The following is a 22,588-nucleotide window of genomic DNA, read 5'->3' as shown; positions in this document are numbered from 1 at the left end:
TCAGCTTATGGGATCTTGCTTCCTGCTTTTACATGAAATCCTGAAACTTAGAAGTGTTTTCTCCAAAAAGGAGAAAACAGGGCATTGTAAAAGAAAAATCACTTTATTCAGTATTACAGTTTTAGAAATGGAATATATTTTCTTTAAGGAACGAGAAACTTTTTTCTCAACTGTTATTGGTTTGTCAGTATAGGTCAGCAGGAAGAAACAGTAACAAGCCTGGCTCTTCAATATCAAGACATCTAGTCCAAGCGATGGTATGCTTTCTTCCTTTTCAGAGATGCTTCTTTTTCTGGTGCTTTCCATCCTTTTCCACGTTTCATATTAGAGGATCAGTACAACCTTTAAAACTTCCTGAACAAGAGCAAATCCATAGCCTCTGATTTCTTCCCAAAAGGCTTTCCAACCCGTGACTGTTCCAGCCACCAAACAAACCAACAGGACACAGAAGAGCCCAATGAGTAGAAGAAATCTCCTGAGTTGTGGGATGTTGGGTGCATTGGATTGGTCCAGCATTATGAAACAGAAACTTCCCCACTATCCATTGTAAACAGGAAGCTGGATGCAAGTCTTTCCACACTATATTGGCCATTTACTCCGTAGGCCAAGAAAGCTGCTGGCCTCTGACACCCATGTTCATCAGAGACAGAGCCAACGCTAGGAGGTTCTGCAACAACACCATCAATTGTTCCTCCCACGATGAGGATGTCAGAGGCCACCCGCAGGGCTTACACCATCGTGGTCCTGCACCCAGGGCGACTTCTTCAGCTTCAGATTGGGACCATCCAGCACAAGAACAAGACTTATTAGTACAAAGTGTCCGTGTTGGTGGTGGCAGGGGCAGCTCTCAGCCTCAGGCCCCACATGCCACCTGGGAGCAGCTAAGGTAATTTTTTACACATTAAAATTATAAAAGCATTAACTGGCGATTGCTTCTTGATATGGAAAAAAATAACAAATACACTTCAGAAATTGCAAATACCCCTTTGCTTCATGAAAAAGTCCCTCCCTTTCTTCCCCTTTCCCTGACTCAGCGATTCTCCTGCTGCTTGGCTTTGACCCTCATCACAGACACTTCCCTGGAGGCTTTCTAATAACCGGCCCCTGGGGGACGCTCTTCCAGCCGCAGTCATACTTGGAGACAACCTAGCTCTGGGATGGAATCTGGAGCCGGGTCTACACGCTTGCACTTCCTTCCCATGAGTCTTTGCGCGAGTTCCTCAGCCAACCTGTGTTCGTCTGTAAAATGGAGTCTATCTTCACAGGGTTCTGCAGCTCACTTGAGATAATTCTTGCAAAGCACTGAGTATAGGGCCTGGCCTAGAGCTGATCCGCAGATGACTGCTCACCGTTGCACCTCTGGCCTCGGGTGAGGGAGGGGTGGTTATGCCTCCTGCCTCCTGCCTCCTGTTAGAGCTTTCTTCCTCTTTCTGCGGGAACCCCGAGAACTTCATAGCCCCTGCTATCTGTCTCTCATCCACACTGTCTTCTGCCCAGCCCACAAGTGGTGAGGTTTCTCACAGCACTCTCTCTCTGCCCACACTTCCGAAGTGGGCTCCTCACAGCCACAGCCACAGGCACAGCCACAGCACTGACTTCTACCCCACCCCACCCCATTTATATTGGTGGCCACCACTCGATTTCTCTATCCGAGCTCCTCTCCTGCACTCCAGACTGGTGTATCCTCGAACTGGGTGCCTCTGCCTACCCAGAGGTTCAAATCTGCCCCACCAGCCCTAGGCTCTACCCCCATCCCTCCATCTCCAGAGGTGGGTCTGTCTTCCCACCCCTCCCCCTTCCTGCTTTGCCTCCTCACCTCCAGGAGTAGTCCCGCTGTTAAGAAAGTTCTTTACAAAGTGGCCCCTGCTTTCTGAGAACTCTCAGGGCAATAGACGGAGGCAGATAAGGACAATCTCAAGAGGAAAGTGGTTTGACTAAAGGAAGCACAGTACTTAGGTAAGAGGGCAGGAGAGAAGCCTACCTGGCCTGGGGGGTCAGCTCCGACTTCCCTTAGGAGAGCTTGGGGAGCCAGTGTAAGATGTTTCCCAGGAACAGACCTAAATACATTTTCATTTTGGAGCAGGGCAAAGGTGGGATGGGAGGCTTCTTAAGAGTCGCTATTACCTGAGGGGAGAAATAAAGATTGCTTGGCCCAGGGGACTCTCACTTGTGGAGACCCCACCTTACTTGGAGTCAGGCATAATACCACAGGAGACACAATTATATTGCCCTTTTTGAGAGATCTCTCATAATTTTGTAGGGTTTTCTTTAAATGATATGGTTACCAGAAAAGAATTTAATATATATCAACCATTATTTCTCTCAAAGGCCATAAAGAGTCAGAAAATCTTGAATATAATAAAAAATTAAACCTATAAATTGCTCTCCAATTTAATGAAATTTTTATGAAATCAAATGTTAACAATTAAAGGAGCTGATCTAATTTACATTTTGTAGTCATTGCCATAAAAAATTGTAAATTTTAATTTTGCACTTCCCTTATTTTTGAGCCAACAGTCTCCCCCCCCCCCCCCCAACACCCTCAGATTTCAAGTGTTTTGGTAGGACCTTGGCACACTTGTAGCCCCAGTGATAAGCTTAGGGGTTCTTCCTGGGCCATCAGAACCAAACCTACATCAGCCAGAACGGAGAGTGTAGTGGGCTTCAATATGCTCCCCGCCCAGAGGTGACCGTTTTCAATGCTTCCATCCCCCCACAGCCTGCAATGGTGACATGAGGCACCAAAACCCAGACTGGCAGGAGTGTAGGGGATTTGGGAGAAGCAAAGGGCAGCACCCCCTGAGACTGAGTGAAAGGCACATGGCTTACTCTTCAAACATGACTTCCTTGACCAAAGTAATACAGACTCATTGAATAAAATTTGGAAAACACAGGAAAGTAAATATACTGCCCATAGTCCTGTTACCCAGACATGAACATTGATCACTTTTTTATCTTCTCGTGATTTTTTCTGCATAGGGGCGTTCTTTTTTTTTTTTTTAACATAGTTACAGTTGTGCCTATAATTTCATATCCTGCTTTTCTTACTACATTGTGTTTCCTTCTGTCATTGCTCACTTTAGTGTACTATATAATAAGTGCATAAAATGTCATCACATGGATTTATCAGAGTTTACTGACCTATTGCCCTATAGTTGAACATTTATATTGCTTTCAATGCCTTACTATTATAAAGTTTTTGTTGTTATAGATGACATTGCAATGCATGTGTGCACGTAACCCTTTGTTTAATGTTTATTTATTTATTTCGAGAGAGAGGGAGTACATGCACACACAAGCAGGGGAAGGGCAGAGAGAGAAGGAGAGAGAAAGAGAGAATCCCAAGCAGGCTCTATGCTGTCGGCACAGAGCCCAACGCGGGGCTTGATCTCACGAACCCTGAGATCGTGACCTGAGCCGAAACCAAGAGTTGGTCGCTTAACCTATTGAGCCACCCAGGCACACCTACATAACTCTTTTTTGACATTTAGGATTATTTCTAAAGATAGAGTCTCAGAAGTGGAATTATGCAGCTAGCAAATACAAATGCTTCTAAGATTTTTAAATTCATATTGTCAGATCGCTCCCCAAAGAGGGCTGTATTAATGTGCACTGTCACTAGCAATATGTGAAAATTCCAGCTTTGAGATGGCTTTCCACTGCACTGGCTATTATCACTAATATATGTATATAAAATATGTAAAGTAAAATATAATATGATATATTATTATAATATAACCTAAGAGGTAGAAAGTGGAATTGTCTTCTTATGTAAAAATTTTGGTGAGGCTTATCATACATTCAGAGAAGTACACAAATCATAAGTGAATTTTTACAAAGTGAAGACTTCTAAGTAAACAGCACCCAGATCAAGAAACTAAACGTTACCAGAACCCCAGAAGCACCTGTCATGCCCCCTTTGGCCCCTCGCCCCCCACCCGAGGGTAATCACTACCCTGACTTCTCATACCCTAGGTTAGTTTTGGACAGTGGCACTGTTAACAATTTTCATTTTTGTGGTTACTAGAGGAGCTAACCCTTTTTCCACGTATTAGTTGATGAATTGAGTTCCTCTTTTGTAAATTATCTTTTCAAGTTCTTTGTCCAGGAAATAGTTGATTATTAAGCAATCTCCTAATGTCAAGTTTGGCTAAAGTTGGACTGTAGTCATCTGGACACTGTTCAAAACTGGGGAAGTGTGCGTGTGCGTGTGTGTGTGTGTGTGTGTGTGTGTGTGTGTGTTTATGCTCCCAGGAGCTCACTCTGACCATACTCTTACTTCATCATGCTTCTTTCCTGCGAGGCAAGGTGGCACCTCTGTAGGGAACACCTGGCAGGGGTAACTTTTCAGTGACAGAGCTGAGCCTAAATAGACTCCGCTGTTCTTTCAGTGTGTGTGAGAGTTACAGAAATAGGTCACTGGACCTTTTTAAAAATAGAACTGACACATTTGGGGAAAGCATTGTTTCTGCTGAGATTGCATACAGTAGGAGATGAAATGATCTCTACAGAGTAGATGAATTTAGACATTTGGTATAAAAAATAAATATCTTTAATGGTAATAACTCACAAGATATATAATGTCTTTCGTAAGAAAGGTCACTAAACATCATTACCTGAACAGCCTACAGAAAGTTTTCCCCTTCAGTTCTAACGTGGGATCTTCTGAGGTGCAAGCAGCAGTTTGCTGGCCCCCGGCCGGCCCCACCTGGCAACAGCTGTTGATGGAAAGAGAAGGGCCACACCGTCAACTGCAGTCAGCATTTGTTCCCCCACCAAAGCCAAGACGTCCTGTCTCAGTGGGTTTGCATTCTCTCCGCTTAAGTTATGAGACAACCCCCTGCTACCCATGTACCACTATCTGTGCTACAAAACAAGCGGGGACAGCGACAGCTGCCTGAGTGCAGCTCCATTCCAGCCCTTCCAATGGCTTGACCAATTTGTGGCAAGCCAGCCCCACATCTTTGCCCACAGGCTCCCCAAGAGCCGTGTAAGGGCCCAGGTCTGCCCTTGGGGGGGGCCCTTTTTGGCCCTCTCCTGAGACAGTAAGCTCTCTCTGGCACACCCAACCTGCTGGGTTCAGAAGCTCCACGCACTTAGGGGACAGACACTTCTGTCTTCTCCAGGGATTCCTGAGGAGCTGCTGACATTGCCATGCTTGGGCTCCACTAATGAGACAGGCAAGATGTTGGACGGAAAAGCAAAGCTTGGGGTTACTATGGGGAACACACTTTGATTCAGCCCCAAGGAAGGCAAGGAAGGAAAGGAAGACACAGAAGGGGGTTGGTTGTCCCAGGAGTGGGGGTGAATGAGAGCAAGGGAGGAGGGGACAGACACCTGTGTTTCAGGAAAGTCTTGGCAGCGGTGGGGGGAAGGACAGGGCTGATAGTGCCCAGGCAAGGGAGCAGCAGCTGTGAGGGGTGGGAGGTGGTGAGCAGGAGGGGACAGGGGTGTGAGACATTTCTCAGAAGTAGAACACACGGGCAGGACCTGAGGACTTTGACATCGGCACCAAGGGAAAAAGAAAAGTCCCAGATGCAGATGCAGCATTTTCTAACAAGAACACAGTTCCTTTTTGAAGACATGCATCCACCCAATGAGCACATGTTGAGCTCTTGCCTTGTGTCAGATAGTTGTAGACTCTGGGAATGACATGGAATTCCTGCCCCAAAGGTGCTTTCACTCTGCCAGATGGTGGGTGGGCTGTGTAGACAACAAACAAATAAGCGGGGGGAAAAAAGGATGATTTCCTGTGGTGATAAGTGGTCTTGAAAGATAATTTGTGCTGGGGGGAGGGGGGTTGTGTGATCAGAGAGGACTTTTCTGAGGAAGTGACATTGGAGTTGATATGAAGGAGCCAGTCAGGGAGAAGAGCCAGGTCAAGAACATTCTAGATAATCAAAATTGCCTCTGCGAAAGGCCCTGAGTAGGAACACATGGTACATTTGAGGAACAGAAAGAAGACCACTGTGGCATGACGAAGAGTTTTACAACACAAACTTGTTTTCTATTTGCTGCAAGGCCACTGCCTTAGAGTTTCATCTTTGGTTTCTAGACACTCCACACCCCTTCTAGACCCTCCTCTCATCTCTTTTCTGTCTCCCTCCAGACCAGCTGCAGTAAGAAGTGAGACCAGTAGCTATCAATGCCATCTGGGAGTTGCGGAGGGACTACAACCAGTTCAGTCTTTGTAGAAACCAAATGGGGAGGAAGTCCTGGGGCCAGCCTGGCTCCTTTTTTCAGGTCCATAATTCTTAACCACTTTTGAACTATGAACCCCTTTAGTCACCTGATACAAGCTGTGAAAAAAATACAAGTATATGAAAAAATTACCTTATACACAGCAGATTAGCCTATGAATACAAGTCTTATGACCATTGTATCTTCCATAGAGATGTATCCATATATGACAAAATGTAACCAGAATGATAATAAAAATACATTTGCACAGTGATTTTTACTTTCCCCACACATTTCCACTTAATATCCTTTTGTCCCATTGACATCCTTGACACATAGGTAGGAAAGGCATTTGTTATCCCATTTTGCAGATGAGGACACAGTGATAGAAGGCTAAGCAGCATGTGTGCAATAATAGGGCCAGTTGGCTGTAGCTTTGGGACAAGAACCAAGGTCTTGTCACTCCAAGGTCCAGGCTCTCCAAGAACAGGTCATGCAGTGACCATCTTGACTTCTCTTTGACTTCTCTCCCCATGCCCTTACCCCAGGGCCTGGAGACACTCACAGCAAAGACAATCTTTACACATACAACTCGGCCCACATTGCCCTCCCGGTGAGGAATCATATGGATATGATTCTTCCATAGTGATATGGAAGAAGTGATATTTTCTAACACAGGCAAAGAGGCACCGAGTCTGAGTATAGAAGTCAAAATTGTGTGGATGGAGGGGAACTTCCCGCTGGGGCTTCCTTTTGGCCAGTTAAACTTAGCGAGTCATTTCCTTTTTCTTCTGAAGACTTACAGCATTTCCTCCTACAGTCCCACAGAAATGAATCTAAAGGAGTGCCACCTAGTGGCCCGGACTATAAGGATCACCGATTATTTTCCCCTCACCATCCCACCCCCACTCCATGGGGCCACCTTGCTGATCAGAAAATTGGACCCATGCCTCTTACTATCCACCAGGTTAAACACCTGGTGTTTAGAACAGTGTCTAAGTGTCTGTAACTCTCTCCAACCAGGATTCCTTGGGTCAAAAGGAGGCAATGTGGACCTCCTGAAAGAGAAACAGGTGAAAACCCATCAGACTGGTTCAGTTCCGGCCTTCATCACCTCCTTGGCAGAAGGGAAAAGAAGTCTCACTACTGTGCCTCACAGCACAGAGAGAATTAGGACATCAGGATAAATGGAAACCCAGTCCAAACGCAGCCCACCTCCCAAATAATGCTTTCTAATGAAAAATAAAATATCCAGATGCAGTAAAAGAAAATATTAGTAAATTCAGCAGCAGTTTTTAAAACCCTGCTTGGGGCACCTGGCTGGCTCAATTGGTAGGGTGTGTGACTCTTGATCTTGGGGTTGTGAGATGAGCCTCATGTTGGGTGTGATTACTTGAAAATCAATCTTTAAAAAAAATATTTTAATAAAAAGAACCCCAAACCCTACAAGTCAAAACCACAATGAGATACCACCTCACACTTGTCAGAATGGCTAAAATCAACAACTCGGGCAATAACAGGTGTTAGCGAGGATGCAGAGAAAGGGGAATCCTCTTACACTGTTGGTGGGAATGCAAACCGATACAGCCACCATGGAAAACAGTATGGAGGATCCTCAAAAAGTTAAAAATAGCACTACCCTAGGATCCGGCAATTGCACTAGTATTTATTTAGCCAAAGGATACAAAAACACAAATTTGAAGGGGTACATGCACCCTGATGTTTATAGCAGCATTATCGACAATAGCCAAACTATGGTAAGAGCCCAAGTGTCCATTGACTTATGAATGGATAAAGAAGATATGGTGTATATATACAATGGAATATTACTCAGCCATCAGAAAGAATGAAATCTTGCCATTGCAATGACATGGATGGAGATAGAGTGTATTATGCTAAGTGAAAGAAGTCAGAGTAAAACAAATACCATATGATTTCACTCATAAGTGGAATTTAGGAAACGAAGTAGATGAACATAGAGGAAGGGGAAAAAAGAGAAAGGGAAGCAAACCATAAGAGGCTCTTAATGATAGAGAACAAGCTGAGGGTTGATGCAGGGTGGTCGGTGGGGGATGGGCTAAATGGGTGATAGGTATTAAGGAGGGCACTTGTTATGATGAGCACTGGGTATTATATGTAAGTGATGAATCACCAAATTCTACTCCTGAAACCAATATTACACTATATGTTAACTAACTAGAATTTAAACTAAAATTTGGAAAAAAAAAAAACAAACAAAGAAACAAACTCCTGCTCTATGGCAAAAAAAAAAATAGCATGGTGAAAGAAAAACTTTGCAACATTTATCACAGATACAGGCTAATCTGTAATATTAGGAATATAAGAAGCATTAAAATATTAAGAAAAAGAGGCCAAAATAAAGGTCATATATGAAAAACCTGCAGCTAACATTATACTCAATGCTAAAAAATAGAGCTTTTCCCCTAAGATCAAGAACAAGACAAGGATATCCACTCTTACCACTTTTATTCAACGTAGTACTAGAAGTCCTAGCCACAGCAATCAGATAAGAAAAAGAAATAAAATGCACCCAAAATGGTTACGGAAGAAGTAAAACTTTCACTATTTGCAGATGACATGATACTGTATATAGACAACCCTATAGACTCCACCAAAAGACTACAAGAACTGATAAATAAATTCAGTAATGTTGCAAGATACAAAATCAATATACAGAAATCTGTTGCATTTCCGTACACTTACAGTGAAATTGCAGAAAGAGAAATTCAGAAAACAATCCCATTTATAATTGCACCAAAAATAATAAAACACTTAGGAATTAACTTAACCAAGGAGGTGAAAGGCCTATATTCTGAAAACTATAAAACACTGATGAAAGAAACTGAAGAGGACACAAACAAATGGAAAGATATTCCACACTCATGGATTGGAAGAACAAATATTGTTAAAAATGTCCATACTACCCAAAGCAATTTACAGACTTAATGCAATCCCTACCTAATACTAACAGAATTTTTCACAGAACTAGAACAAATAATCCTAAAATTTGTATGGAACCACAAAAGACCATTGAATAGACAAAGCAATCTTGAAGAATCAAGCCCAGATATCAAGATATACTACAAAGCTGTAGTAATCAAAACAGTATGGTACTGGCACAAAAAAAGACACATAGAGGCACCTGGATGGTTCAGTTAAGTGTCCGGCTCTTGGTTTCAGCTCAGGTCATGATCTCACAATTAGTGGGATTGAGCCCCGCATCGGGCTCCACACTGATAGCACAGTGCCTGCTTGGGATCCTCTCTCACCCTGTCTCCTAATCCGTCCCCTGTGCGTATGTGCTCTTTCTCTCTCTCAAATAGACTTAAAAAAATAGACACATAGATCAATGGAACAGAGCAGAGAGCCCAGAAATAAACCCACAATTATATGGTTAATTAGTCTTCGACAAAGGAGGCAAAAATATGCAATGGGAAAAAGACAGTCTCTTAAACAAATGGTTCTGGGACAACTGGACAGCCACATGCAAAAGAATGAAACTAACCATTTTTTCACACCCTACACACACACACACACACACACAGACACACACACACACACACACACAAAACCTCAAAATGGATTATGGAATTAAATATGAAATATGAAACATGAAACCATAAAAATCCTCGGGAGCAGAAGAACTTCTCTGACATCAGCCATAGCAATATTTTTCTAGATATGTCTCCTGAGGTAAGGGAAACAAAAACAAAAATAAACTATTGGGACTACATCAAAATAAAAAGCTTCTGCACAGCAAAGAAAACAATCAAGAAAACAAAAAGACAGGGACAATACCTGGCTGGCTCAGTTAGTGGAGCATACAACTCTTGATTTGGGGGTTGTAGGTTTGAGCCACCCTGTCCCATTGGGTATAGAGATTACTTAGAAATAAAATCTCTCTTAAAAAAAAAAGAACCTGCTGAATGGAAGAAGATATTTCCAAATAACATATCTGAAAGAGTTATATCAAAAATATATAAAGAACTTACACAACTCAACACCAAGAAAACAATCCAATAAAAAAAATAGAAGACATGAACAGACATTTCTCCAAAGAGAAATAGCCAACAGACACAGGAAAAGGTGCTCAACATCACTCTTCATCAGGGAAATGAAAATCAAAACCACCATGAGATGCACCTCATACCTGTCAGAATGGCTAACATCAAAAACAGAAGAAACAGGGGCACCTGGGTGGCTCAGTCAGTTGAGTGGCCGACTTCGGCTCAGGTCGTGATCTCACGGTTTTGAGGTCAAGCCCCGCGTCGGGCTCTGTGCTGACAGCTCGGAGCCTGAAGCCTGTCTCAGATTCTGTGTCTCCCTCTCCCTCCACTCACGCTTTGTCTCACTGTCTCTGAAAAATGAATAAACTTAAAAAAATTTAAAACACACACACACACAAGAAACAGCAAGTCTTGGTAAGGATGTGGAGAAAAAGGAACCACTGTTGGTGGGAATGCAAACAGGTGCAGTTTCTAAGGAAAACAGTACGGAGGTTTCTCAATAAATTAATAGAATTACCATATGATCCACTAATTCTAGGTATTTAAACAAAGAATATTAAAAAAACACTAATTTGAAGGGATACATGCAGCCCTATGTTTACATTGTTACTATTACAGCATTATTTGCAATAGTCAAATTACAAAAGCAGCCCAGTGTTCATCAATAGATGAATGAATAAAATGTGGTACATATATTCACAATGGAATATTACTCAGCCATAAAAAAGGATGAAATCTTGCCATTTGCAACAACATGGATGGATCTAGAGGGCATAATTCTAAGTGAAATAAGTCAGAGAAAGACAAATACCACATGATTTCATTTATCTGTGGAACCTAAGAAACAAAGAAAAAAAGAGACAAACCAAAAAACAGACTCATAACTATAGAGAACGAACTGATGGTTACTAGAGGGAAGGTGGGGGGGATGTAGATGAGTCTTAAAAATATGAGGGGCGCCTGGGTGGCGCAGTCGGTTAAGCGTCCGACTTCAGCCAGGTCACGATCTCGCGGTCCGTGAGTTCGAGCCCCGCGTCAGGCTCTGGGCTGATGGCTCAGAGCCTGGAGCCTGTTTCAGATTCTGTGTCTCCCTCTCTCTCTGCCCCTCCCCCGTTCATGCTCTGTCTCTCTCTGTCCCAAAAATAAATAAAAATATTAAAAAAAAAATATGAAAAGATGGGAGGCACCTGACTGGCTCAGTCAGAAGAGCATGTGACTCTTTTTTTTTTTAATTTTTTTTAACGTTTATTTATTTTTGAGACAGAGCATGAACGGGGGAGGGGCAGAGAGAGAGGGAGACACAGAATCGGAAGCAGGCTCCAGGCTCTGAGCCATCAGCCCAGTGAGCATGTGACTCTTGATCTTGGGGTCATGAGTTTGAGCTCCACATTTGGTGTAGAGATGACTTAAAAAATAAAAAAATTAAAAAAAAAAGATGTATGCTTAAAAAAATTTTAATAAAAATATGAAAATATATTCAGCTTCTGGGGCACCTGGGTAGCTCAGTTAGTTAAATGTCCAACTTCAGCTCAAATCACGATCTCATGGTTTGTGAGTTCGAGCCCTACATTGGGCTCTGTGCTGACAGAGCCTGCTTTGCATGTTCTGTATCCTTCTCTCTCTGCCACTCTCTCGCTCGCTCTCTCTCAAACGTAAATAAATAAACAGGCATGGAGCCTGCTTAAAAGTAGGGGGATCCTCATAATCATTGGTGGGAGAGCAGAATGGTACAACCTCCAGGGAGAGAATTTGGAAGGCCTAGCAAGACTACCTATGCATTTACCCTTTGATCCAGCAATTCGAATTCCAGGGATTCACCCTGAAAGTGCAGTGCCACAAACATAAAACAGTATTTTTATAAGGTTCTTCACTGTGAGACATCATTTATAATAACAAAATATTAGAAACAACATAAATGCTGACCCATCAGGATACTAACTGAATATGAGGAATTCACACAATGGAGTAAATATAAAGCCAAAAAAGGGTTGAGGAATATTTCTATGAATTAATATGTGGTGATTTTTAAGATATATTAAGAGAAAAGATAAAGGTGTTCAATACTGCGATACGGCATCTTCCTTTTTTTTTTTTTTTAAGTAATCCCTACACCAATTGTGGGGCTCCAACTCGTGATCCTGAGATCAAGACTGGCATGCTCTACCAACTGAGCCAGCCAGGCACCCCTATCATGTTACATTTTGCATAAGAAAAAAAAACACAGGAAGAATAAACCAGAAACTAATAAAAACATTGCCTATCGTGGATGGGTGGGAATGGAGTGGAAGGAACTTAAAGATGGGGAGAAGACTTCTGAACATACATTTTTATATATAGTTTTGACTTTTAAACCTTATGAAACTTTTGTAACTTTAACCCTGTAAGTTAACCCTGTACATTCAGGGGCACCTGGCCGGCTTAGCTGGTGGAGCATGGGACTCTTGATCTTGGGTGGGGGTTCGAGCACCATGTTGAGTGTAGAGATTACTTAAAAAAATAAAATCTTTTTTTTTTCTTTTAATTTTTTTTTCAATGTTTATTTATTTTTTGGGTCAGAGAGAGACAGAGCATGAATGGGGGAGGGGCAGAGAGAGAGGGAGACACAGAATTGGAAACAGGCTCCAGGCTCCGAGCCATCAGCCCAGAGCCTGACGCGGGGCTCGAACTCACGGACCGCGAGATCGTGACCTGGCTGAAGTCAGATGCTTAACCGACTGCGCCACCCAGGCGCCCCAAAAATAAAATCTTTAAAAAATAAATTGTTTTAGAAGATTTGAAAAAAGCAAACCCTAAAACTAAATGCAAATAGAAACAAAGAAATCTGACTGTATATCAAATTGATAATGGAACCACACAGACGCACACACACACACACACACACACACACACAGAGTTCATTTCAATGGTTTGTAAATACTGTCCGTGTATACGTTTAGTGGGATCATTCTGAGAACAGACAGAACTGCAAAGAAGTCTTGAATTTTTTTCTTAGAAGGCTTCTTTGAAATGGTATTGGAGTAGTAATTCTGAAACTATTTTGAGTACATTGTAGGATAGAGCAAATGATGAAATACATTGATGCGATTGGGAATCAGGGTTCTCACTGTGGAGGAAGAGAGATACAGACATGGAATGGGAATGGAAGGAAGAACCCTATGGAGCTGGATTTGAATTGAAATAAATTTCTTTAAAAACCTTTTTTTAGGGGTGCCTGGATGGCTCAGTTGGTTAAGTCTCCGACTTCTGTTCAGGTCATGATCTCATGGTTTGTGAGTTAGCGCCCTGAGTCGGGCTCTGTGCTGACAGCTCAGAGCCTCGAGCCTGCTTCTGATTCTATGTCTCCCTCTCTCTCTCTGCCCCTCCCCCACTCGTGTTCTGTCTCTGTCTCTCTCAAAAATAAGCAAACATTAAAAAAATTTTTTTAATTAAAAAATCTTTAAGTACAGTTTTTAGCTTTGTCCACTAAAGGGGTCTATTAGCAATGATATTCCAGTTGCACTATTCTAGTGGCCAAAACTTGTTTCTGAATGCCATCCTCCACTAAAAGAAACCTTGGAGAGACGGCTGATTCCAGGTCTGGGGCAGGGAAAGTACACAGTGAGCCAGAAAGTAAGAAAGTGCACAAAGACTGATGCGAATGTAGGGGAAGGAGCTCAGCTTGAAGGAACTTCTACTGACCAAATTTGGGATAATTAGTCTATCAGAAAGAAGTTATTATAGTCGATTACTTCACTCAGGTGGCTGTTGGCAGCCTCAGCAGATTCACATCCAAGATCACTCCTGTGGGCCTCTCCACGCAGCTGCCTCACAGCACAGCAGCCGGCTTCCCTCAGGACAAGTGAGGCAAACAGAGAGCTCCCGAAATGAAAACCACCATCTTTTTATAACCTAATTTCGGGAGTGACATTCTCTATCTCCCGCCATGTCCCAGTCTTCAGAAGTGAGTCACTAAGTCTAGCCTGCACTCAAGGGGAGGGAGACAAACAGGATATGAATTCCCGGAGCTGGGGACAATTGGGGCCATCCTGGAGGCTGCCTACCAAGTAATCAAACATAATGACATCACCTATCATGGGACAGACTGACATTACATGCCTCCTGAAATAACGGAGTGGTAAATACACAAGGTCACCTATGTAGCATTCCCGGGAAGGAAAGTAAGGGACGAGAGAAATCCAGAACGTGGGACACTCTATAAGAAAATTAGTCCTGGGGGCACCTGGCTGGTTCAATTGGCAAGGCATACCACTCTTGATCTGAGGGTCAAGAGTTCAAGGCCCATATTGCATGTAGAGCTTACATGAAAAAACAATTTTATCTTTTTTTTTTTCTTTAACGTTTATTATTGGGAGACAGAGACAGAGCATGAGCAGGGGAGGGGCAGAGAGAGAGGGAGACACAGAATCTGAAGCAGGCTCTGAGCTGTCAGCACAGAGTCTGATGTGGGGCCTGAACTCACAAACCATGAGATCGTGACCTGAGTCGGATGCTTAACTGACTGAGCCACCCAGGCGCCCCAATTTTTTTTTAATTTTAAGAAAACTAGTCTAAATTAAAAAATATCAGGATCATGAAAAAGAAGAAAACGTCAAACTGAGGTTACAGGAGACTAAGGAGAAAAGATAACTTAATGAAATCTGTGATCCTTCATCAGATCCTGATGAAATCAAAAACAGCTATAAAATGCTGTTTCTGAACTAATTAGGGGATTTGGATAAAGACTATACTTTAATGATCAAGTATATGTGAAATTCGTAGGTGTGATCATGGTGCTGTGGTTATGGAGGAAAATCTAACAGAAACATGCTGACATATTTAGAAGTCAAGTGCCATAATATCTGCAAGGTAAGCAGTTTAGCAAAAAAGCCAAAAACCGAAAAACCCCAACCCCCTAACAGAAATACCTGTATAAGGGCACATGAGTATTTGCCATATGAAAGATACACTCATGTTCCTTCTCCTACTCTTTCAACTTTCCTCTAGGTTTGAAGTCTTGCACATAAAAGTTTACAAAGGTGGGAGGCACGGGTTGGTTATCAGGACCCTTGGTATTTGCCAGGCCATCCTGGAGATTCCAAGGAACCCATGAGGGCCATAAAGGTCTCTTTGTGGTGCTCAGTGTACATGCTGGGGATTCTGTGAGTCAGCCTTCACTCCATCGTGCAGGGTCCAAAGATGATGGGGGGGGGGGGGGGGGAGTCAGACCTGAATTGTAATCCTTGCTCTGTCTCTTCCTGGCTGTGTGTCTTGAGGCAAGTTACTAAATGCCTCTGACCTCATTTGTAAAAAGAGAGATCAGGACCCCGAGATCAAGAGCCGTATGCTCTTCTGACTGAGCCAGCCGGGTGCCTCCCATCTTTTGTTGTGATGTGCTCAATAAATAATACTTCCCAATCCCACCTCCCAAACTGCCAAATCATTCATTCAACAACCATGCATTGTTACTCCTTGCAAGGTCAAGGGGTATACATGTGAATTCAGTTACTCCAGGGAACTCGTGATCAAACGGGGGGAATACACTGGTAAATTCTAAAAGTGCTAAGGCTGTGACAGAAACACTGGCGTCTGGAGGGGGAGGGGCTGCCGCAGAAGCCCCCCCCTCCCGGAGGTGGGCCTGGTGGCCTGAATGGGGGATGAGGGAGGAGAGGGAGCCGCACTGAGAGGCCCCAGGGACAAAGGCAGAGAAGACTGGAAGAGAGTCTGGCAGAGTGGACAGGGCCAGGTCAGGACACTGGTTGGGGAGGCCCGGGAGCAGTGTGGGCCCTGGTCTCAGAAGTAATGGGGCGCAGTAGGCCGCGATGTTTGTTTCAGAAAACATACCAGGGCTCAGCTATCTGAGGTTGGTTTTAAAACACTGGAGGGAGGAGAGTTCTCCAATAAAAAGAAAAAAAATTTAATAAAAAAACACTCGAATTAATAAACAAATAGAAGGAAGTAACAGACCCTAAGCTTTCCCCTGTTGCCCTCCTCCCTGAAGGGGAGGAGGGAGGCATGGATGGGGGACGAGGTCTGGCAATAGGGCCTGCTTCTGTGAAGGGAGAGAGTGACTACCAAAGAGTAAGTAAGGCTCATCTATCACCTGCTATCACCATCTCCTCATCCAGTTTCCGTCCCCACGCACATAAAACTATGAGGTCCACCCACCACCCCATCTCTGCTTTCCAAATCACGTATTTCTGGAATGCATTAATTTTTTCCCCCTTGCTGGGGAGGCACGGAGGCCCCCCACCCTGTGCCAGCACACCAGGCACTGAGAACTCCGGGGTCCCTGCCCCAGCGGGCCCCCCAGGGCCCCGCTGCTGGGCTGAAGGGGTGGCCGAGGAGGCTGGGCGGGAGCGCTGAGCCTGGCTGGGTACGCAGACGCAGAAGGAAGCTTCTCGCCTAATTCCAAATCATTTTTCTAAGAACAAAAACTATGTACAAATGAATATTTCCATCTTTATTTCAAATTCTAGGTTTCAACTGCAATATTAATGCTACTCCACAGTGTAATTTACTTGTAATAATATATCATTATTTCCATTTTACAGTTCTCTTCTTAAAGTAGTAAAGCAAATGTTTAAAACAGCACAAATCCGCAGCCCCACAATTCTCCATTCAGGCTCAGAATTTGTGCTCTCCTTTCAGAATTGCACATAATTGAAAACAATGAAAACCCCCGATGTGCTAAATGCTCTAGTCATTAAAGCATTTTTTTACTTTGGAATAAAAGACGATTCTAGTGGTTATAGTTATTATTTATTTATTTATTTTTAGAAGCCCCAAACAAGCTGCTTCCTGTTCCCAGACTGACATCTGCTGGGGATGTCAGGCTGACCGGCTTCCCGGGCAGGCCCGCAGCCGGCTGCCACTCCTCCCAGCCTCGGGGGGGCAGGGGACCGCACCAGGCGGCCAGGGCCCACCGGCAGCCCAGGGCCAGAATGGCCTCTGCAGGCCAGTATCCAGGGTCGGCAACCTGCCCCAGGTACCCAGTTTCTCTTCTGCTTCCAGCAGCTGGGTTAAGCGCCAGAATAGCACTGGCTTGGTCTCCAGTGTTGAATCAGGCAAGAGGCTGGTAGACAGGAGAGAGTTTGGGGGGCAAAATCAGGCACATGGGCAGGATGATTGTCATCTGCGTGCAAACAGGCCTGCAGACTCTGGAGAAGCCCACGCTGTTTCTTTGCTTTCTCTGGGACGTCTCCATGTGCATCTTTCTTTTTCTTTTTTCTTTTTTGGTACTGGTTCCTTTGCCTTTGATACAACAGCTCCCCTTTAGGCAGCCCTGGGAATCGGGAATCAGGCCCTGTAGGGGAGGGTCTCCGTCCTTTGTGAATTAGATTTCAACGCCGTTGGCCTCACGGTTAACAACCAGGAACGAAGCTTCCTTTTCCACCCAGAATGAGGGGCTCCCTGCCTGTTTCCCAATTTGTAGGAAGCCTGGTCTCCTCCCCCTCCTCCACAGTTTAAATCACCGAGCCGGTGGGGGTGGGGACCTGAGGGGCTGGGGCAACGGAGGGCTCTTTTCTCTCTCCTGGAGAGATCTTCCAGCTCCGGGGCCCCTTTATGAGCTGTGTCTCTGGCTCTGAGCTCTGGCTTCCGGCCCCATGAAGGACATTTTCCGTAAGGTGACTTAGGCTCCCTCAAAGTCAGCATCCTGCCCCAGCCAGACCTCTAACACACCTCCTACAAACCCCGGCCCTGCCCCAGCACCTCCAGTGGGGACTTTGAGCCCTCCCACCCTCCCATATCCGTCCTACATCTGTCCCTTCATGACCACCAACATTTCCTTCCCCCTGCCCGACTTCTTCTACTCCTGCCAAACTGCTCACCTCTACACCAGGATGAAGGCACCCCCAAACCCACTTACACACCTCTAATCAAACCTCATCGTCTACAGAAAAAGCCCAAGGCCCTTGGCCTCACCCAGCCCAGACCCAGCCAAGATTTCCCAAGGCCCAGAGCTGCCCTGGGATGACTTCAGGCAGGATGACGGGGAGGCATTAGAAGATGGGGTGCTTACATGAGAACAGTGAGTTTGCTTTTTACTCTCATTTCTCAGTGTCAAGGAAAAAGTCCGGTTTGGTGTTAGTCACCTTGTTTGTTCGCTCATTTTATAAACTTTTAACTTAGAATCGTTTTAGATTTCCAGAGAAGTTGCAAGAATATCACACGGAGCTCCTGGACTCCCTGCTCCCAGTTCTCCCACTGTTAACGTTGCCAGGGGAGGCTGTCAACACCTCCCTGTGACTCTCCCTTTCAACAAGAGCCCTTCTGCAGCCACAGCAGGGAGGGTGAGCTGGACGCTAATCACATTGCTTCGTTTGCAATGAATATATTTTCTGTTACCTTTTATGTCCAGCAAGTGATACTACTCACCCACATTCTGAATTCCAAAAAGCTCTGAAAAAAAATGAAAGGTTTTTTTGTAAGTTTGGAGCCAAAGCTGATTTGAGGCAATCTATAAATAGTCTTTATGCTGCTTGGTGTAAATATTCATACATTTCTCTGCAGAAATATTCATTCATTCTTTGGCCCTCTGGGGATGTTAAGTGATGTTGCATATATGCACTATATCACCTTTTGAAATCAGGGGGAAAAAAAATGTGAATTCTGGAACACATCTGGCACCGGGGGCTTATCGTGGGCTTACCATTTACGGTTACGATATAAAGTTTCTTTTGAAAACAAATTTATGTAAAAAGAGCAAGTCATTTCAAGAGAAACAGTAAGTAAATTGTAAGTACAGGTGACCTGTACTTTTAAGTTCCTCGTTCACTTTTTCCTACCTCCTCATAGAAGCATGCGGGCGCTAAACAGAAAACAAAGAATCTGCAAGGCCTTCAAGATCTGGTCCAAACACCCCAGGTGGTCTTCATCTGTGCTCTGGCCCCACTCTCCCCACCCACCCACCCCCCCCCCCAGCCTTATCTCAGTGCCCTCAACATGCCAGACTTACTCAGGCCTCCAGGCCTCACACAGTCTGTTCCATCCCCTTTCCCCACCTCTTTCCCTGGCAAACTCCCTGCCCTTCTACCAAACTCAGCCCAGATGCCACCTTGTGCAGGAAGCCTTTCCTGGTTGCACCCGGTCTTGATTCGGTGCCATCGTGTGTGGTCCCAGGGGACATAGTACCCCAGGGAAGGAAGCAGTCTTGTTTGACTCCAGTCTGACTCGGCCCCTTTCGGCTGAGTGGTTTGGTCACTTAATTACACTCACCAACATTAATCAGTGGGATCAGTCATGATAGCTGCTATTTGCTACCTACAAATTCATTTCATCCTCACAAGCCTGAGAGAGAGAAACTGTTCTGATCTCCATTTAACACACGAAGAACTGAGACCCAGAGAAGTTAAGTTCCTTTCCCAAGGTCACGGTAGGCAGGGGCGGCAGGGATTTCTTCCTCCATCCCTCTTGATCCCCACCATAGAGCAGCTAGAAATGTACTTACATCGCAGGGCTGCCGGGAGGGAAAAATGGGATAAGCTTGGCCAGGTGCTGTGCCTCATTTCACAGGCTACTTCTGGACACTGGGTACCGCAGACACAGGGCACTTACGTCCTTCTGAGGATAGCCCAACCCAAGGGCCTACAAGCTGTTGCTCTTTGCTGTTCCTCTTGGCTTTCTCATCTCCTCACTGGAATCTTCCTGCCCAAGCCCACGCTGGGTGGGGCCTCCCCACAGCTTTATGCTGTAATCAGTATTTACAACTCTGGCCTCTCCCTCTGAGCTCAGCAGAAAAAAATGTGTCTTTTATTTAGCACCCTGCACAGGATCTGAACCAAAAGAGTTTTGTAAAGAAATGCAAAGAAAAAAATGATGAAGTAAACGTATGGATGGATAAATGGATGAGCAGATGGACGGATACATGGATGAAATTAACAACGAATGGATGCATTTTTGTCCTTAGAATTTCAAACGCATTTGACATACCATGACTAAAGCAGAATGAAAAATAACATTATCCAGATAACACTCTTAAGCAGATGTACAGAGGCTGAAGAAAAAAGGAAAGAAAACAACCTGTCACATTGCATTGCGCTGTATGTCTGCATTTCTAGTAAAATAATGTGGTAGTAACGTTCGACCCTTATGATTCTCACTTGAGATAGGAAGCCGGGAAGGGGACAACTGGTATTTATGATAAAGTTAAGACACTTCGGCTGTCATTGAATAAATGTGGTGGCATAACAACACTGAGAAGTGAATCTGAGAGGGGCGCCTGCGTGGCTCGGTCGGTTGAGTGTCCGACTCTTGGTTTCAGCTCAGGTCATGATCTCGTGGTTCATGGGTTTGAGCCCCACTTAGGCTCTGTACTGACAGCATGGAGCCTGCCTGGGATTCTCCCTCTCTCCCTGGCTCTCTGCCCCACCCCCACTCGTGCTGTCTCTCTCTCAAAATAAATAAATAAACTTAAAAAAAAAAAAAAAAGCAGATCTGAGGCAAGATCTTGAAAGGGGCCAGGCCACGCAGGCCCAGCTGTGATGACAGCCACCCTTGAGCACATGGAACAACTATGTAGATGACCAAACGTGACCCAAGACAGATGGCCTGCATTTCAAAGGTGACAAAGGGATGCAATGTCATTGATATTCAATTTCTTAGACTACTGCTCCTTATCTGTTTTCTTCTAACTCTGGCAGTGGAAGGATAATATATGCATTAATGAGTGCAGTTTTTAAAGGTACAAGTGTCTAATTATGGGATAAGAGGAATTACTTAGCTGCAGAGTGCAGAAAAGTCATGAGTCCCGGAATGGCACCCTCACACACAGCAGTTTAATTTATATGCTATTTATCTCCTCACTTACACCTGCCAGAAACAATTAGCACTTGGTAATTTGTTGATCTTATCAAGGCCCTGGGATTTGTTATCATAGTTGCCACCAATATAAACACTGTGTGAAATAAACAATTTAGAAATAGCCTGCTATTAAATCATGCCCATTTAACCGGGTTTGAATTTCTTTTAGTCTGGTGGAGTTTTCACATTTTGTCATTTCTCGATCAATATATTAATTTTCCAAAGGATTTTAAGATGCTTTCAGAACCCTATACTATCACAGTGGGAGTCAGGATCCTTTTCAAGCGTGCCAGAAATCAGTGCCTGTGGAAACACAAGGGCAACCGTGAAGATACACTCTTCCAAGGTTTTCAAGAAGCCGTCAAGAACAGCAACCTCCCCCCCACCCGCCCCCCACCCCCACCCCCACCCCGCTCGCCCTCAGCAGCCCCTGGGACTCCGGTAACTTGGGACGGAACCGGGATTCCGTCCGTTCCGCCCTCCCCTTCTGCGCCCACTCCAGAAGGGCTGCCGCTGTGCGGAGGAAAGCGCTCCCCCGCTGTCAGTCGCGCACTGGGGGCCCTGAGCCTTGCTGCGGCCCCCGGCGTGTTCTCTGTAGGCCACGTGGGATGGCACCTGCAGAGTTTCCCTGAACTGTGCCCCACAAAACTCTTCCGAAGTGACAACAGGTGTGACGGAGGGAAAGGTAGTTTTAGATACGAGCTCCTCTACTCCGTCTCTTCCAATTACATACTCTCCTTCCCCATCTAAGCTGAAAGGGGGTCCGGTGCTCGCTGCCCTAGGGGAGGCTTCTATTAGAATAGAAAACAAAACAACCGGGCTTTCTGGCTTTTGTCATTCAAAACCTAAATCCTTAGGAGAATTCAGCTGATTCTCCAGCAAAGTCTGGATGAATAGAGTGGGGTTTACCCCAGCCTGGAAAGTTCTTGAGCCGGAGGGAGGAGAGCAGGAGAGAGAGGAGGGGGAAGGAAAAGAGGACGGTGAGGAGGGGTGAGGAGTAGGAGGGGAAAGAAGGAGGCATCACGGGAAGGGGGAATCTGGAAGAGAAGGGGAGGGAAAAGTGGGGGCTCGTGTCCGTGTGTGTTCAGTAGAGTTCAGGGAGGTGGCTGGGCAGAGCCCAGGGAGGTAGCAAAGGTCAGCAAAGTCACCTAGACCAGAGTTTGCACTCAGAAGCTTTCCAGAACCGGGCACAATGGGTGGAACAGGACTGAGAGGCAACAGGAAGTTCTGTGGACAGAGGAGCTGTGAGAGAGTGTGTCCCTCCCAAGGACAAGGTTTCCCATACCCTGAGTATCACAGGAGGGCCAGCCCAGACCTTGGACCCGGGCTGGGATTTGGGGCATCTGAGTGGTGCCTGGATGGATCAGTGAGTCAGCACCCTCCTGGCTCCTGGAGCTGGGGCACAACCCCGGGGGTGGGAGGCTGGTGAGGTAATTTCCGGAAATTACATAGCTTCTGATACACCTGAGTCTGTGGACTAAGATTTATATCCACATCATATCTTTGGGGGATGCTTATTCACAAAATTAAACACATTTCCTTATTGTTGGACTTCTTAGAGATCTTAAAATGCTAAAAATAATACATTCTGGATCTCAGAG

The 22,588-nt window shown here is 44.9% G+C and overlaps 1 long non-coding RNA gene across 2 annotated transcripts in view; it reads right to left on the bottom strand.

Moving 5' to 3' along the window:
- LOC125172632 (uncharacterized) overlaps positions 1 to 20,498 on the bottom strand; it is a 36,982-nt gene extending 16,484 nt beyond the window's left edge. For both annotated transcript variants that reach the window (XR_007154774.1, XR_007154775.1), the window contains exons 1-4: positions 19,636 to 20,498; positions 18,564 to 18,587; positions 4,617 to 4,718; positions 1,982 to 2,124 (exon numbers count right to left, since the gene is read on the bottom strand). This is a non-coding gene — a long non-coding RNA (uncharacterized LOC125172632). The remainder of the gene's footprint in view (positions 1 to 1,981; positions 2,125 to 4,616; positions 4,719 to 18,563; positions 18,588 to 19,635) is intronic.
- Positions 20,499 to 22,588: the final 2,090 nt, after the last annotated feature.

Source organism: Prionailurus viverrinus, chromosome C1, assembly GCF_022837055.1.
Source record: "Prionailurus viverrinus isolate Anna chromosome C1, UM_Priviv_1.0, whole genome shotgun sequence".
Taxonomy (NCBI): domain Eukaryota; kingdom Metazoa; phylum Chordata; class Mammalia; order Carnivora; family Felidae; genus Prionailurus; species Prionailurus viverrinus.
Note: the sequence above shows the minus strand (reverse complement) of the source record. Positions and strands in the feature narration are given on the sequence as shown.